The sequence below is a fragment of the Sinocyclocheilus rhinocerous genome, unplaced genomic scaffold, assembly GCF_001515625.1.
Source record: "Sinocyclocheilus rhinocerous isolate Xijiao unplaced genomic scaffold, SAMN03320098_v1.1 scaffold780, whole genome shotgun sequence".
In the NCBI taxonomy this organism is placed as follows: domain Eukaryota; kingdom Metazoa; phylum Chordata; class Actinopteri; order Cypriniformes; family Cyprinidae; genus Sinocyclocheilus; species Sinocyclocheilus rhinocerous.
In genome coordinates this window covers 467,640-483,516 of record NW_015654937.1, presented here as the reverse complement: position 1 = coordinate 483,516, position 15,877 = coordinate 467,640, and the positions used below count along the sequence as shown (strand labels likewise).

At 36.9% G+C, this 15,877-nt stretch overlaps 1 protein-coding gene across 1 annotated transcript in view; it reads right to left on the bottom strand.

The window, feature by feature from the left end:
* Window positions 1-15,877, bottom strand: part of LOC107717843 (CUB and sushi domain-containing protein 1-like) — a 373,583-nt gene that overhangs the window by 274,155 nt on the left and 83,551 nt on the right. The gene's annotated exons all lie outside the window — the stretch shown is intronic.

The window sequence follows — 15,877 nt, the reverse complement described above, 5'->3', positions numbered from 1 at the left end:
GCACTGGAGGGTGCTCTGGAGGAGCAGGCACAGCAAGGCACTTTCAAGGAGCTGGCACTGGAGCAAGCTCTGGGGCTGGAGCCAACACTGGAGCGAGCTCTGGGGCTGGAGCCGACACTGGAGCGAGCTCTGGGGCTGGCAGGCTTGACTGAGGAACCACCGGCGGGCTTGCCACATGAACGCTTGACGGGCTTGCCACATGAATGGCCGGCGGACTTGCCACAGGAGCGGTCGGCCTTTCTGGGCTGAGGACTCTCGTGGAGCTTCAGAGGATTCGGGGGTGTTTGGGGCTGAGCAGGCGGTCCGAACCGTTGGTGCGGTATGTGGGGGTTCCTGGCGTAGAATGAGCTGACGTGACGCGGCGTGCCTCAGAGGGGACTGGATGACGAGACTGAAACCCTTCCTTTATTTTTTCAACTTCATAACTGGAACCGTTTAAATAAAGAACAAGATTAATCAGCTCGATCAGAGGATAATTACACGCGGGAAGATCGCTGCGGATCGTCTCGCCGTCCAGTCCCAGCTGAAAGCACGCACCAAGAGCGGCGTCGTGCTAGCTCAGCTGGTTAGCAAGCCCTAGGAAATCCTCCACATACCGCTCCAACCTCCGACCAGCATGCCGCAAACCCCACAGCTTGTCCTCAGCCGTCATCTTACTTTGTGTTCCGGTATTCTGTCACGGTGCTACTACTGTGAGGGAGCACGGAGCGAGAGACGAGGAAACCAGGAGTACATCAACGCAGGAGACTTTCATTCCCTGTTTCTCTAACAGTTCATTCATTCACTCTCACTTACAGTATGTGTGATTGCATGTTTGTTTAGACTAGTTATGTGTTAGTGTTTGGTTAATAAAACTTTTGTGCTCAAATTACATGAGTTTTTGGTTCCGTCACTGCTTGCAGATCAATGTCACTTAAACGGGCTGATCTTGCTACATGCTCTAATGCAGGGGTCACCAACTGGTGGACTCCGGTCCGAACCTGGACCGTGAGATGCGTACATCCGGACCGTGAAGACTTTTGACATAATGAAATAAATAAATGTAAAATGCTATTTTCTAACAAAATCAAATTTATATCAAGCACATCAAGGTCAGCTCAGTAGAGCCATTTGGGTCCTACGGTGCCATGGGTTGCTACTACAGTTAACTGTTGCTACGGTCAGACGTGCGGTCGTGCGTGCAGTGAAGAGAGCAGAGAGCGGCACGCAGACATATAGACAACTTTCAGTGAGTGAAAAACAATGGCATTCTCAAAATTAGGAAAGTTGACGGGTTCTGAAAAATGGGCGCTGCACGTTTCAAAAACTGCTGCTGTGCTGCCTTACTGCTGTTACAGGGGAAAACTCTGTATTTCTGCCATTCCAAAAGCGCCTCCTGCTGGCAGAGAATTAATGTGCATTTTTTTTTAAAATAAGTCTGTGTTATAATGCTATTTAATTAATAGGCTATAATAATAGATTGATAATAATCATTTAAATTAATATAATAATTGACACTTTTGCCTGAATTTTCTTTTAAAAATAGTTTAAAGGCTGAAATGTGAAGTTAATCATTTAAACAATACTTTTTGTTTTTGTAAACAAAACCTGTATCTGAACTGTAAATCATGCTTTTTACAGTCTTAATTTTATTTGTGCAGGTCTTAAAAAAGGTCTTAATAAGTCTTAAATGTGAGCTTAAATATCCTGCAGATACCCTGGTCTGGTAAAAACCATCAATTCATGTTTTTAGGTAGGTCTATATAATTGTCCGGACCTCGGCTGGTGAGGAGGGTTTATTACTGGACCTCAAGCAAGTTTAGTTGAAGACCCCTGCTCTAATGCATTAGTATTGTAAGAAAGTTATTTTCTGTGGCCACAAAAATAACATTTCTTAGAGCTGATATGAAATTACACTGAATGTTTGCTGAATGAACAGATTAGTTGATTGTTATATTAATTCAGCTACTTCTGGCAGCTGATATAAATAATTGTAATTAACTATAATTAATTGCAATTATTTATATACATTTCCCTTTTAGCTAATTTGCTACACGTCTTTAGTGGCATGTACATCTTTTTTATTTAATTACGATTTGCACTCTATAAGTGCATATTTGCCACCTACTGGGCAGTTGTGCAATATTTTTTTTAATCATATTATTTTTCTTTTCTTTTTTCTTTGGTATTTTGAACTCCTCTGATTGTGTCATAATCAGCCATTCATTGAGGTAGTTTAATTTCCAGAGCAGCATCCAAGACTATGTCAATAAGAAGAACCTTGGACTGGTAATATTTGCCTAAGAACTTGTCTCTAGATGATTTGAAAATATAAAATGAATCTCCTATTTGAATCCGAGACTAAATGTATTTCAGTGTCATCATTCTGAAACTGTACATCCTAAGCATGAAGCAGATACAAGTCTAGGATAAGCCACAAACCCTGGTCCAGAAAATAATGGCTGTAAAAGATGTATTCCTTTGGAAGGTGGAACTTCCTGTATTGCTCCCTTCTCCAACAAGGAATGAATTTCAATGGGCACTCCATTGAAGTGAGGTTGGCAACACCAAATGGATAGTATACCACTTGCTGTATGGTTCATAGAAACCAGCCAGGTACATTTGGTATAAGTTGCTACACTCAAGCTCAACATTGGATCCCAAAACTCTAGCTCATGCATTACCAGTGATGGGGGATAGCTGATTGTCTTTCTTTCCCCTGAAAGAGCATAAGCTCCAAGTGAACCACTTAAAAAATTATATGACTATTTCAATTATGACAACCCTTGGAATAGTTTGGCATGATAATGGATGTGACACTGTTCATGTATTTGGTCATGATGGAATAGATCAGCTACGTTACTGTGATTACATTACGTTACTGTGATTATTGCTGCTTCTGTTGCTGCTGCTGCAGAGCGAGCACAGACACTTGCTACTGCCAATACATCCACAGACAATGAGCATGTAAGACATGCTGCTGTTGCACATATAGCATACCATACATGAAATTACCCATAGCAGATCTATAAGTGTGGAGCTGGAACACAGTAGAGGGTTTCTGATGCGCTGCAAGACTTGTGTCAATAGGACACACATGTGCTAAAAATGTGCAAGAAAATCAACCCTGGAACATAGCCTGAGCATAAGTTCAATAAGTTAGTTGATGATATCCATTTACTTATTCGTAAATATACTTGGGTATGTTGCATAACCGTTTTCCTGGAATACCCCTATTAATAAAAAATAAAAATAAAATTAACACTTTATTTTACAGTGTCCTTGTTACATGTCACATATACTCATTATAGTAATAAAAGTAAATTATGCATAATTAAAAACAACTAACCATAAACCAAACCCTAAAACTATAGTAAGTACATGTTGTTAATATATATATATATTTGTAATTTTACTGAATATTAATTCTAAATTTTATTTCAAAATGATGACACTATTTTCAGTGGACTGGATATATTGTGTGTATATATGTTATATATATATATATATATTTTTTTTTTTTATTATTTTTTTTTTTTATTAACAATACTGAGCACTTATTTATGCATTTACACAGTAACAAGATGTAATATAAACTGTACTGTAACAAAGTGTACTATAAATTGTAATCCAAAAATATGCATGGACTCATTGACTTATTCCGTTAATTAAATAGGAGTAAAATGCATTTGCTGTATGTATGCATGTATGTATTTGATTCTAGAGCCAATTGGCCAAGTTCATGGCTTTTTATGGTACCACTGATGGGTCATTTAAACTAGGCATTTTCATAGCAGATTGTCAATTCCAGCTGAGGAACGTCAGCCAAAGAGGTCCAACTATGTATTGTATGACTTGTAGGGGACTCCAAGCTTCACAAATTAGAAGAATGCCCACCTGTTAGAAAACATACAAATACTCCCCATGATCCATGAAAATTAAAGAAGAGATTGACGTTGGTTTAATGCTAGTACTGTTAGAGAACTGCCACAGTCTGTTTACATCATTCTTTCAAAGCAATTTTTGGGAGCTTTTTCTACATTTACATGTATTGCCAGCAACGCAAAAGTCTCCTAAAACTCTTCTAAGCGTTATATTAGAAAAGGATCAAGGCAACATATGAGCTTCTGAAAAAGCAAGGTAACTGCAGCCCGGCAGAAATGAAAAATAAAGCAAAATGTATTTGTATGGAAATAGTGCTGTCCTACAACAAGCAAGGATCTGATTATTTTCATGCTTCTTGCGCTTTTTGGGGGATCTGCACAAATCCCTTTCGTTTTCTTTCCTTTTTTTTTCTGCAGGCAACCCTCTCTCTCCCTCCGCTTGTAGTCCAGAGAAGGTGCAAAGTGGTATCTTATCACATGCCCATCCTACACAAACACCCGACCTCTTCTTTGGGGCTCATTGATCCTTCAGGAAGTCCATCCAACTCTTTGCTCAAGATGGGGCATTTGCATATGAATGAAGAGGCTTGATATGTGTGAAAGCAGCCATTGATGAGAACGCTCATAGAAAGGGATGCTGCCCGTTCACCCGTTACTACTGGGTTCCTATTTGTGTGAAGCTTTTGCTGCTAAAAAGTCTCACATATCACTCTAAATAGTCTCAATAGTCCACTCTCTCATCTCTTTTTCACATTGAGTTTTATTATTATTTATTTATATTTTATTTATTAAATTTTTTGCAAGAGTTGGAGTATATGCTGAGAACCACCATAATAACACAGATAGTGTGTTCTTTTCTAAAGAGAAAGACACATGAAGAATCAAGTTTCATCACAAGTATATTTTTCCACAAGCTGAGGTAAATACTATGAATAGAAGGTGCACAGTGTCATACAATTCCAAAAACATACATTCAACAGTATTTTACTGTAAAATTATATCAAATGTCCCGTTAGATAGATTACAGTTTTTCATTGTATATAGTTAAGGAACCTACTGTTAACCAATTAACAGGTTTTTACCGTAGCATTTTTACAGTCTTTTACTATTAAAATTACAATATTTTTCTTCTTCTTCTTTTTTTAACAGTGTTGTCTCGTTGTGCATTGTTCATAAGTACATGTTATTCCAAATTATTTTCTTTTCTTGCATCAAACTGCAGTAACTTTCAAACAACTTTTATTTTCTGTTGACATAGGGAAGGCTGTGTGGGTGAGGAAAAATAGCCTAATACTGACCAATAATATCCTAGCCTAACATGTTTCAACCCCTCACAATCAAAACAAATCATCATGAATAAAATCAAATCCCACCCTACATTATTTCCCACTGAATATCCTGTTTCAATTGAAAATGTCATATTACCGACGATTCCGATTAATGTTCACTTGAAGTCACTTTTGAAAGAAAGCATTTACCAGTAACATAAATAGTTGGGATGCCACACCTTTATACCAATGTTCCAGGACTTCTGCCATGTTCCATACTAGATATTCAGACCTGGAGGTTTTTTTTTTTTTGTAAATTGTTCTATTAATACTAAATGGACTGATGTTCAATCAAATGCATTAATATTTTGGTGAGTAAAGCACATTATAATAATTTCTGAATGCTCTGAGGTAAGTCACGATGCATTACTTCTACATGAAAATACTTCAAACTACCATTAAGCTGAACCAAGACATTAGTTCCAAGTTTCAGATGTGAGCTAAAGTGTCACTCTATGCCCTTTAGAGTTTTATCTGAAGTTTGCATATGTGTGTTAATGACACAGTCTATTCTGGTGCCTACAAAATTCCTCCAATTTTCTCCTTAAAGGTCTTTATAAAGGTTAACTATACAGTTTTATAACCTATCCATTTAAGAAGTCCATTAGTGCAGCAACATCACCACATTACTGGCTGACAATCATTAGATTTTTAATTAATTTGAGCTCTCCCATGGACATTTGTGAACCCTTTTTGGTTAAAAAGGAAAATTACTCCCCGTGACTTCACAAAACCTCTCTATAATTATGCTGCGCATAGGAAATCGGCATACCAAAATAGGAAAATGCAGACTATTTCAAGACCTCTCTCTACAAAAGGTCAATCATTTAAAAAAATGTGTGCAGGGGTCTCTTCATAGTAAAATGAATTATGTAAAATAATTCTGTAAGAAGAGTGATGAAAGGTCTTCATATCATAATGACTTATGATTGTTTGAAATAAATAATTAGGGTTACCTCAAAATTTACTTCAATTAGACCTTGCTAATTGCCAGTTCTGTTACAAAAAGGAGGGACTTTTATCCTGTGACTGCAGCTTTATTCATCATCATTGCATATACAGCAGCCACATAAGTATCTGAAACTTGATATGTCTAAATATCTGTATCACAAAATATCAAAATATATATTTTTTATAACTTTTTCAATCAATTCCCCATAAGTAAACACTGGCACATACCTACAAACCAACGTATCAATCTTGCAACTAACCTACCAATCAATTAAAGGTGACAAATCATGAAAATCGGACTTTTTAAATGCTATAATCAGGTCCCCGGTGCATCTACCAACCAAGGAAACGTGAAAAAGATTAACCCAGTAACTTTGTTTTGGGAAGCCTCTTTCTGCAAGCGTCTAAAAAAACGAGCGCGTCTGATTTCGCTCCCCTAGTGATGTTGGAAAGGGATCTCATTATAATATTACCGCCCCTTAATCTGTATGTTTCCACCCACGCGCCGTCATTTTGATTTTGCAAGCAACAACAGTGTACCAGTTCAGTTCTAATGCTAATGTTCTGTCTTTGGCTGCACAGACGAGCACAAAACACTATCAGCAGCTCATTTGCATTTAAAGAGAAAGGCACGAAAAACAGCTTGTTTCTGCTTCCACTCAAAATGGGCATTTTCAAAATGATATAATAAATGATCTGTGGGGTAGTTTGAGTTGAAACTTCACAGACACATTCTGGGGACACCAGAGACTTATATTACATATTGTGAAAAGGGGCATAATATGTCTCCTTTAATATAACTTCCAACATAATAATCTACCCATCAACCTGTCAATCTACACACCAGCCCACTAATCCACACATCAATTTACCAACGTAACAATCTACCCATCAACTTATCCTAGTACAACCTACCTACCAACTAGGGGTGTGCAATGTTGGCAAAAAACTATATCTTAATATTTTTTGTGATGTTTTCGATAACAGTAATTAAATAATAATATCCTTAGTGTGTTTTTATGCGAGTACCTTCGCTATATGACACTAAAACAGCCATTGGTGGCAGCAAGTCCCAGTCTTAATGAGTGATTCATTGAATAATTAATTTAAACAATTCGTTCAAAATGGCTGATTCGATTAGAAAGGAAGCAAGTGACTGTCCTTATGAATGGATGGATTATTGAATCACTGACTCAAATGATTTGTTCAAAAACAGATTCATTCATGAACGTAACACTGCAGTATTGCTCTAAGATGCACAAATGTTCTGCTCCGGTTTTGTTTGGAATGATTTTCATTTGCAATACAGACAAAAAAGAAAGAAAGAAAAAAAAACAGACAATATTGTGTCTAAAATGTAACTCACTCAATATTAACTTTATGTTTTTTGAACTGTTGTATAAAGTTAAAATCACATTCGCAATTGTGCTCACATGCTAATATTCAGGAAAACAGCACTCTTGAGTGATTGTACTTAAGTATATCATATCTTCAACTAGCCATCAACAAGCCAACCTATCACCAGAGATTGTCTTACTGTAGGGAGATGTGAGGGTCTGTATTACTTACTATTGGAGAAAGCGTAACGGTCAACTTGGATCACGTGTGCCTTAATAACCAATCACATTACAGCCTTGACGTCATTGAATTTCAGTCAGAGTTGTGCGACAATCAATCGCCGTTTACGGATACCATTAGGAATAAATGAGAAGTGCCGTAAACTGAATCCCACCTGTTGCAAAAAGTCAGTGACTTCTCTTATAAAAAGGCTTTATTTTTTGGTGTAAACTCTAAAAATAGTTCAATCCAAAAGTATTGCTTAGTGTAAAACATGTTGGAGATTAGCCGATAGGCTATCAATTCATTAAATGATAAGCAGTTTCCTCTAAAAAGCTGTTTATTCAGCGTAGTGAAGCCTCTCCTGCATTGACATTTATTAAAAAAAACGACCTCTGGTCTCCTTTCCCACGTACTGCCAAAGTGGAAGCGTTAGCATTAGCCGTTGTGCTTTTTTGGCTAAAGGTTGTAGGCTTGTCTTCTAGTGGCTTTGCTGTCACTCTATTTTCTAACCAGCCAACCTCCTATCTACTTACCAAGCCTACTCTATAATAATCTACACCAGAGGTCCCCAACCACCGGGTCGCGACTCAGTACCGGGCCATGGAAGAGTTGCTACCAGGTCGCGGGAACATTCTGGGAAAAATGTGTATAGATATGACACTCTGTTATTTATTGTGCGTTAATGATTGTTCTAATTATTTTGTATTTTTGTTTGTTATACAGTAAGTGATTGCTATGGCATAGCAATTTGACGATTTAATGTAAATTAAATGTACAATTAGTAAATAAATGTATATATTAGGGTCATATATATATATTAGGGTTAAAAGGATCACAGTTGAGCCGTGATACGTACGGACCAGGCCCCACAGTTCGGCACGCAGGTGATTCGCAGATTAATTTTCCAATTTACAAGTTCAAGCGATTTTAAACCACAAGAAGAAGAAGCGAAAGAGAACTCGATTCGTTACTCACGTGGTGTTATCAGTGTGCACAGCAGTCACTTAAAAAAATTGTGAGTGACACACCCAAAGCGCGTACGCGCACAGAGACCTGCTGCAGACAGCAAGAGAATACCGAGTTGATTCCTCTTTCACGACTCCTTGCGTTTGAGATACATATACATAACATTATGTCAAAAAACCCTACTCAGCATTCTCATTCTCGGTACATTCAATATTTTTTCTTGCTTACCTGAAAAATCATCCGATCCGTGGCTCAAAAACCACAATATGATCCATTGAACTCACGTGGTGTTATCAGTGTGCACAGCAGTCACTTAAAAAAATTGTGAGTGACACACCCAAAGCGCGTACGCGCACAGAGACCTGCTGCAGACAGCAAGAGAATACCGAGTTGATTCCTCTTTCACGACTCCTTGCGTTTGAGATACATATACATAACATTATGTCAAAAAACCCTACTCAGCATTCTCATTCTCGGTACATTCAATATTTTTTCTTGCTTACCTGAAAAATCATCCGATCCGTGGCTCAAAAACCACAATATGATCCATTGAACCACTAATATATATAGGCTATATAAACCCCACCCCACTCCAGCCGGTCCGCGAGAATATTTTCAAAATATAACTGGTCCGTGGTGAAAAAAAGGTTGGGGACCGCTGATCTACACTTATCAATCTACCTACCAACCAACAGTAGCAAGTTTACTTTTAAAATATTGTAGTGTTTCCAGTAGCAAGCTATTTTTTTTTCAACCAAGTAGCAGAACCTAGGGCTGGGTAAAAAATATCGATTTCTCGATTTTAATCGATTCTCATTTTTATGAAATGACATCAATTCATAAATCCCAAGAATCAATTAGTCTAGCATGTCAGATATTGAACGGAACATTATAGCGCGCCTCCCATCCAATAAATTGCAATTGATTTGTTACTTTTGATATGAAACAAAGTCTCAGATTTCAAATGCTGTCCATTTTATTACAATATTCAAATATTAAAAGCCGTTTTGGAGCTGTTTGATGTGGAGTGACAGATCGCTGTAGCACCTCGGTTAGAAGCGGCAGCATGAACTGATCATCTCCTCCGCTTTAATAGCAATTACAGCATGAAATAAACATGAATGAACATCCGAAGGTATGTAAAAAAAATAATAATAATAATTACCAAAATCCGCATCCTGTCTCATGAAATCGCTTAATCAATGTTTCAAACACGGAAAGACGACAATAGCTTGTAAACAATATGTCACGTAACGTCACATTTACCACAGAAAAATATATTCGGTGACCATGAACTCATTAATCAGCTAGAAAAATTAACTCTAGAGAGGAGCATTTTGCTAAATATGCACCATGGAACACATACATTTTTTTTACTGTTCTTCAGTATTTAATTTATGTTTGAATAAATCCGCCAAGTTTTTGTGACAACCACCATTTAAATGTTTATATTTCAAAAAATGAACTGGAGTAGAAATATAATTATGTAATTTAAAGTTAAAGTTAGTATTATAACTTTATAATACTAGCATATTGAGCTAATTTCATTCTTCCATGTTATTGACTCTCAGGTATATTTTACAGCATTAGTTGAGAGTTTTTTTTTCCTTGAGAAAATTTGCCATGTCCTGTACCTGATATATATCCAAAATAATCTATATTGAATCGAATCAAATCGAAATTGGAATCAAATTGCAAGCTTGAGAAGGATAATCAAATCAAATTGTGAAATTTGTGTCAAAACCCAGCATTACCATGTTTTTCAGACATTGTTTTTTTGAAAGATGTGTATTTGAAGGACAACAATATACTGAAATATAGTTTTAAAAAATAAAAGTATTACAATAATTAAGTGTATTAGATCCTATGAAGGGATTTACCTATTGTTACCTACTGTAACCTATTTTGCTTATTTTGTTATTCTGAGTACATGATCAATTGTGTTTCTCCATTTATCCATGTAATTGGAATCAGACACACACACACAACACACACACACAAAAAGAGAAATAGTGAGAATTTTTTTCAAACTACAGTAAATACACATAGTAATTAAAGCTAAATAAAAATATTGTCCCTTTAAGTAGCTTCAAAGTAGTTAGCTACTATTTTTAAGTGACTTGTAATGTAGTTAACTATTTTTTTCAGAAGGTAGATTGTCTGTAGTTGAACTACTTGAAAGTATGTGTAGCTTGTACTGTAGATTGGAAAGCTACCGATTTAAAGTAGCTTCCCAAACACTTCTTCCTACCTCACTACCTATCTAGACATCCATCATAAAAAAATGTATTACATAACCTCACTCTGGAGGTGTTTTTATCTGCATTCTTATTTAAGCCTCAACTATTATTTTATGTTAACCATTCCCATTATTTATTTCTGCCTCCACAACCTCTAGATTTGGATGATTACCGTCTGACCTCCGTTAAGCTCTGCAACTCATCATAAAGACAAGCTAAAGCTGTCACTTTTCTAAGATAATGCACAATGCTCCCTGGCAGAGCTCTCCACCAGGCCTGCAGCTGTTTATATCTTTCCGTCGATACAGCACAGCGCTTTAATATGTTCTGTGTCATGAACGGAGTGCTATCAGCAAAGTACCAGGTCAAAGCACTGCTCCAGTAATTCCTCAATCTGTCTCTTTAAATTAACATGTTTAGAGAGGCCAAGCAAGAAAAACAGCCGATCAGCCGCCCTGAAGACAGGCCCTAGAGGGCACCCACTGTCACTACACAGTTAAGTAGGCTACACAAACACTGGGGGTGACTTATGGGCAGCTTCCTAACTGCAGATTTACTAAACAAGGCAAATTAACGCAAGAGCACAATTCCAAAAAAAAAAAAAACACAGATGGGAGTGGAAAGTTCTTCGGGTGATCTACTGACAAAGCGCAAATTAAAAAACACAAATGCAACACCTCAGTTCCTTAATTACGCAATCTACCAAGAGCAACCCAAAGTATTTAATAATTTTGTGCTGATGCAAGCTGTTAGAAAATCTGGCCCATAAACTGTTATGTCATTATATTACAAAATACTGAAAATTTTATTTATTTATTTATTTGCTTGGTTGGTTGGTTGGTGAAGGTAATTCAGAAAAAATTGAATGGTCAGATGCAAAAACGACTATGTGCATGAGCATTCATCGCTAATTTTTCACTGTGTGTCTTAAATCCTGACAGTAGGGTATTTTTTGCAAAAATGAAAGAATTTTGTGATTAACGCATATCTGTTGGCAGGCAAATTCAATAAACTAATATCAACATTGTGTCTAATACTGCTAATAGTTGAGGAAACATCATACACACACAAACACACACAGCAGAATAATTGACAGACTGTGGAGTGCAATCACTGGCCAATTCTCCCCATCCAATAAGCAATGGAGAAACAAAAAGTTTGGCATGTTAAGTGGAAAACATCTGTCTTCGATGCTTTAATCACCAAGCACCCAGCAGCCAAATGCCTCCCCACCGTTCAGCTCTGAGATGCAAATACAACATCTGCTTTTGAACCGGACTCACCATGACAAGTTAATGACTTTAATATTGGAACAGTTACCACTCAGCATGCATACAGTAGGCTACAGAGTTCATACAGGCCTTTACATGAGTTTTGGTGAACAGCTTTATAAGATTAGATATTAAAATATTTCAAATGTCCATGACCCTACAGAGGATAAGCAGTTTGGAGAAGAGATGGATGGATGTTTTTAATTAATTTAATTATTTTTGCTGGTTGTATTTTGTTATTTGATTACTTTTAGTAGTTTGCTTTTTCTCACTCATTATTCTGAACATATTTGTGAATAGTGCATGAAGTCTACAAAATTAAAGTTTGCAATTGAATCAACTTCCATTTTTTTCTTATCTTGAGGCAGCACATTATCTTGAAATACAAGATTGCAACTTAGTATTGAGATACAAATTTGTATAACTATCTTCTTACAGTCTGAACGCTTGTTTTAGTAAATACACATTCACCATACACAATCCATAAAATATTTCTGGTCTCTAAATGATATACAGACAACCTCAGGGACAAAATCGTTTTAGTTGAAGACTCAGTTACTAAGAAGTTAGCAAGCCTAAAGTGCTTTCATGTCTAGGATGTACTGTTCAAAGATTAAGTGTGGCCTACTCCTAACTCAGTTTAAAAGCCCTGAAAGAACACAGTTGTTATACTTAGAAAACAAATGTCACTGCTAATATCATGCTTAGATCTACTCTGTAATTAGCACTTTGACAAGATGAACATAATTACATCATATCACAGATAACATGACACAAAACTTAAATATAGGTGTGCACTTTTCCCAAAAGGCTCTTGGCAATTTATACGTAAAGTATAAATAGTTAAATTTACTATAATTGCTGTGACTGAGCTCTTGATGTTTTCTTTTTGCACACCTGGTCTCCACTTATGCTTCACTTCTCAGGCTTGCTGACTTCTACTGATGCAAGCAGTCTTATGACCTGAGGCCCATTTCCTCTTACCATCTGTTTTTTTTTTCTGCAGAAAAACTGGATCCAAATGTCATCTTACATGTTTGTTATCTTATTTTGATTTAGCCACAATCCTTGTGCCAGTTACAACTTCTTTGAAAGATTATCTTGTTATTTGATTTGGTTAGAAATTCCAAGTAATGTGAGTGACTAAGCAATCCACTAATTTTTATACTACCACTCAGACGTTGGTATGTAATGCCCACTTTTCACAATCCAGTAAAATCTAATTATCATAAAATATCAGTATCCTGTTTTAGTAAAAAAAAATGTCACATTACAGATGTGTTGCAGACCCTGTTGCACATTGAAATAAACTATTAATTAATTAGCATATGTATTGATTTGTTCTGATTACAACAAACACAAAACAAATATTGTATTTGTAGTTATGAATGTTAATTTAACAATGCATAATTTCTATGGTTTAAATACTGTTTCTGTAAAAAAAAAACTATATTTAATATCACACTAAATTAATTTGTGTAAATAAATAAACAAACAAACAATGAGACAAACACTTTAAAATGCACCACAATATCTGTGTGGATGCAGCATCACAGTACGGTTGTTCATTCCTTACCAAGACATGAGAAAAAATCGTTCTTCAAACCAATGTACTTTCTTGTCCTCTCAGCAACTGATGTCTTAACAGTTTAATCTCGCTGTAAAAGACATTTAATTGAGAATGTCTAATTAGTAACATAGAGAGTGTGCATGTACTGTATATTGTTAATTATTGTTAATGTCATTTTCCAAAGATATATATATATAATTGTATGTAGATATAATGGACAAAGTATTAAGATCTTAATTTCTAATTATATCCATAATTAAATAAGTAAGGGATAATGCGGTCGCCGAGATTTTGCCAAGTAAGACATGTTCCTGGATCAACATCTTTTGTTGATGCTGGATCGACATTAATGTCCAAAAATATAGACCTAACCCAATACCTACCCCTAAACCTAACCCTACCCATAATGTATTCCTAAAATCAGAGGGACATGATAGGGGAATAACAAGGGTGTAGAAGCATTTAACCCTGATTATAAGCCTAAAACTGACATTTCTTGAAAATGTATCCCTCAATTCTGATTGGTTGATTGGTATGTTTTTTCCAGGAATTGGATATTGATCCAGGAACATGTACTTGGTGAAATCACGTTCACCGGGATAATGCACGGTAGAGCCCTGGATTTCAGGCTGAGCCCGACGGGGCCAGACTTATTTTTGCCCCTAGGGCCAGGCTTCGGTCCAATTTTCACGTCATAGCTGACACACGGGCTGGGCATCGAGCTGTTTTAGGCTTCTCCTTTTTATATTTTAGACATTCATCAGTTAAGGTGACGGAAAAGATGGGCTGCACTGGTGGAAACAATCATGCTACCGTGACGGTCAAGACTGGCTCGCACAGCATTTGTGTTTCTGCGAGCAGTAACAGCAGCAGCGAGCATGCCTACAGCACAGCTGGAAGAGTTATAGCCTAGGCTAGTAGTCTGTAGGACTGGATTAAAACTAATCCCTGACTAAAGATTTTTCTAGTTGTATAGTAGTCATTCATTTAAGCCATTATTCAACTGATCGCACGTTTATATTCATTTAATTACTTAAAAATATATACTAAACCATTAGGAGCCTTTAGGCTAGCTATTCACGCTCAAACACATGAATAAAGCTTGCTGCAAAGCACCGGTAAAATTTTTCCCCCATTGAAAACTATATGAGTGACACGTCTTGGGTATTCTCTATCATAGATATGTATAGGTAGATGCCCCATTCGACTGTGCCAAGCACGTAGATGCATCCACCATCTTTAACGGTCAACTTGACGTCATACATTCATTCATAGATTTTATTGTAGGCAAGTCATGTTGATTTGAGAAGCCTAAATTGATCAAATGTGGTAAACGCACTGACACATAATACTGAACTATTTTAATGGCTGCATCAGTAGGCTGTGTAATGGGGAGGAGAAAAAAAAACAGTCATGGGCTCCAGTCTGACTCGGGCCGAGAATTCTGATAAGCTGTCGGACAAGAGCCGGGCTAGGGCCTGAGTATCTCGGGCCAGGGCCAGGCTAAAAGCCATGCAGGGCTTTAATGCACAGCTAGCTGTGCATTAAATGATTTTAATGCAAGATGAGGAGGTCAAGAATTGCCTCCGCGGAGTGCATTGAAATCGTTTAATGCACAGCTAGCCATGCATTATCGCACTTATACCATGGTCATTTGCCAGTATTGACAAGTTAAAGCTTAATGATGTTTACTGGGCAACATTTCAACGGAAAGGTAAAAAATGACTGTTATTTTCGTCAGTTACGGCTCGTTAGTGCTAGCATTCTGCCCGCATCAAATCAGATACAGAGATGAAATAGTGCTGTAAGACCACATTTATTTGAATGAATTATAGCATTTATTTGAATTTTTCATCGATTGATCGATCGATTGAGAGAAAGAGAGAGAGATGACAGTTGTGTTATATGCGTCTACGTCTCTCTCTACAAAGAATGAAGCTGTTTAGTTACTTCAAAAACAAAGATTTTACCAACTCATTGATGAGGAATATAATGTAGCGATCTGATATCCAGGCTATTTTATTAATAAAAGTCGCGGGGCAGTGCTGACAACAAGTTTCTGTGTGTGTGCACAGAAACTCTCTCTCTCTCTCTCTCGCTCTGTTTCTTTGTGTGTGTGTGTGTGTGT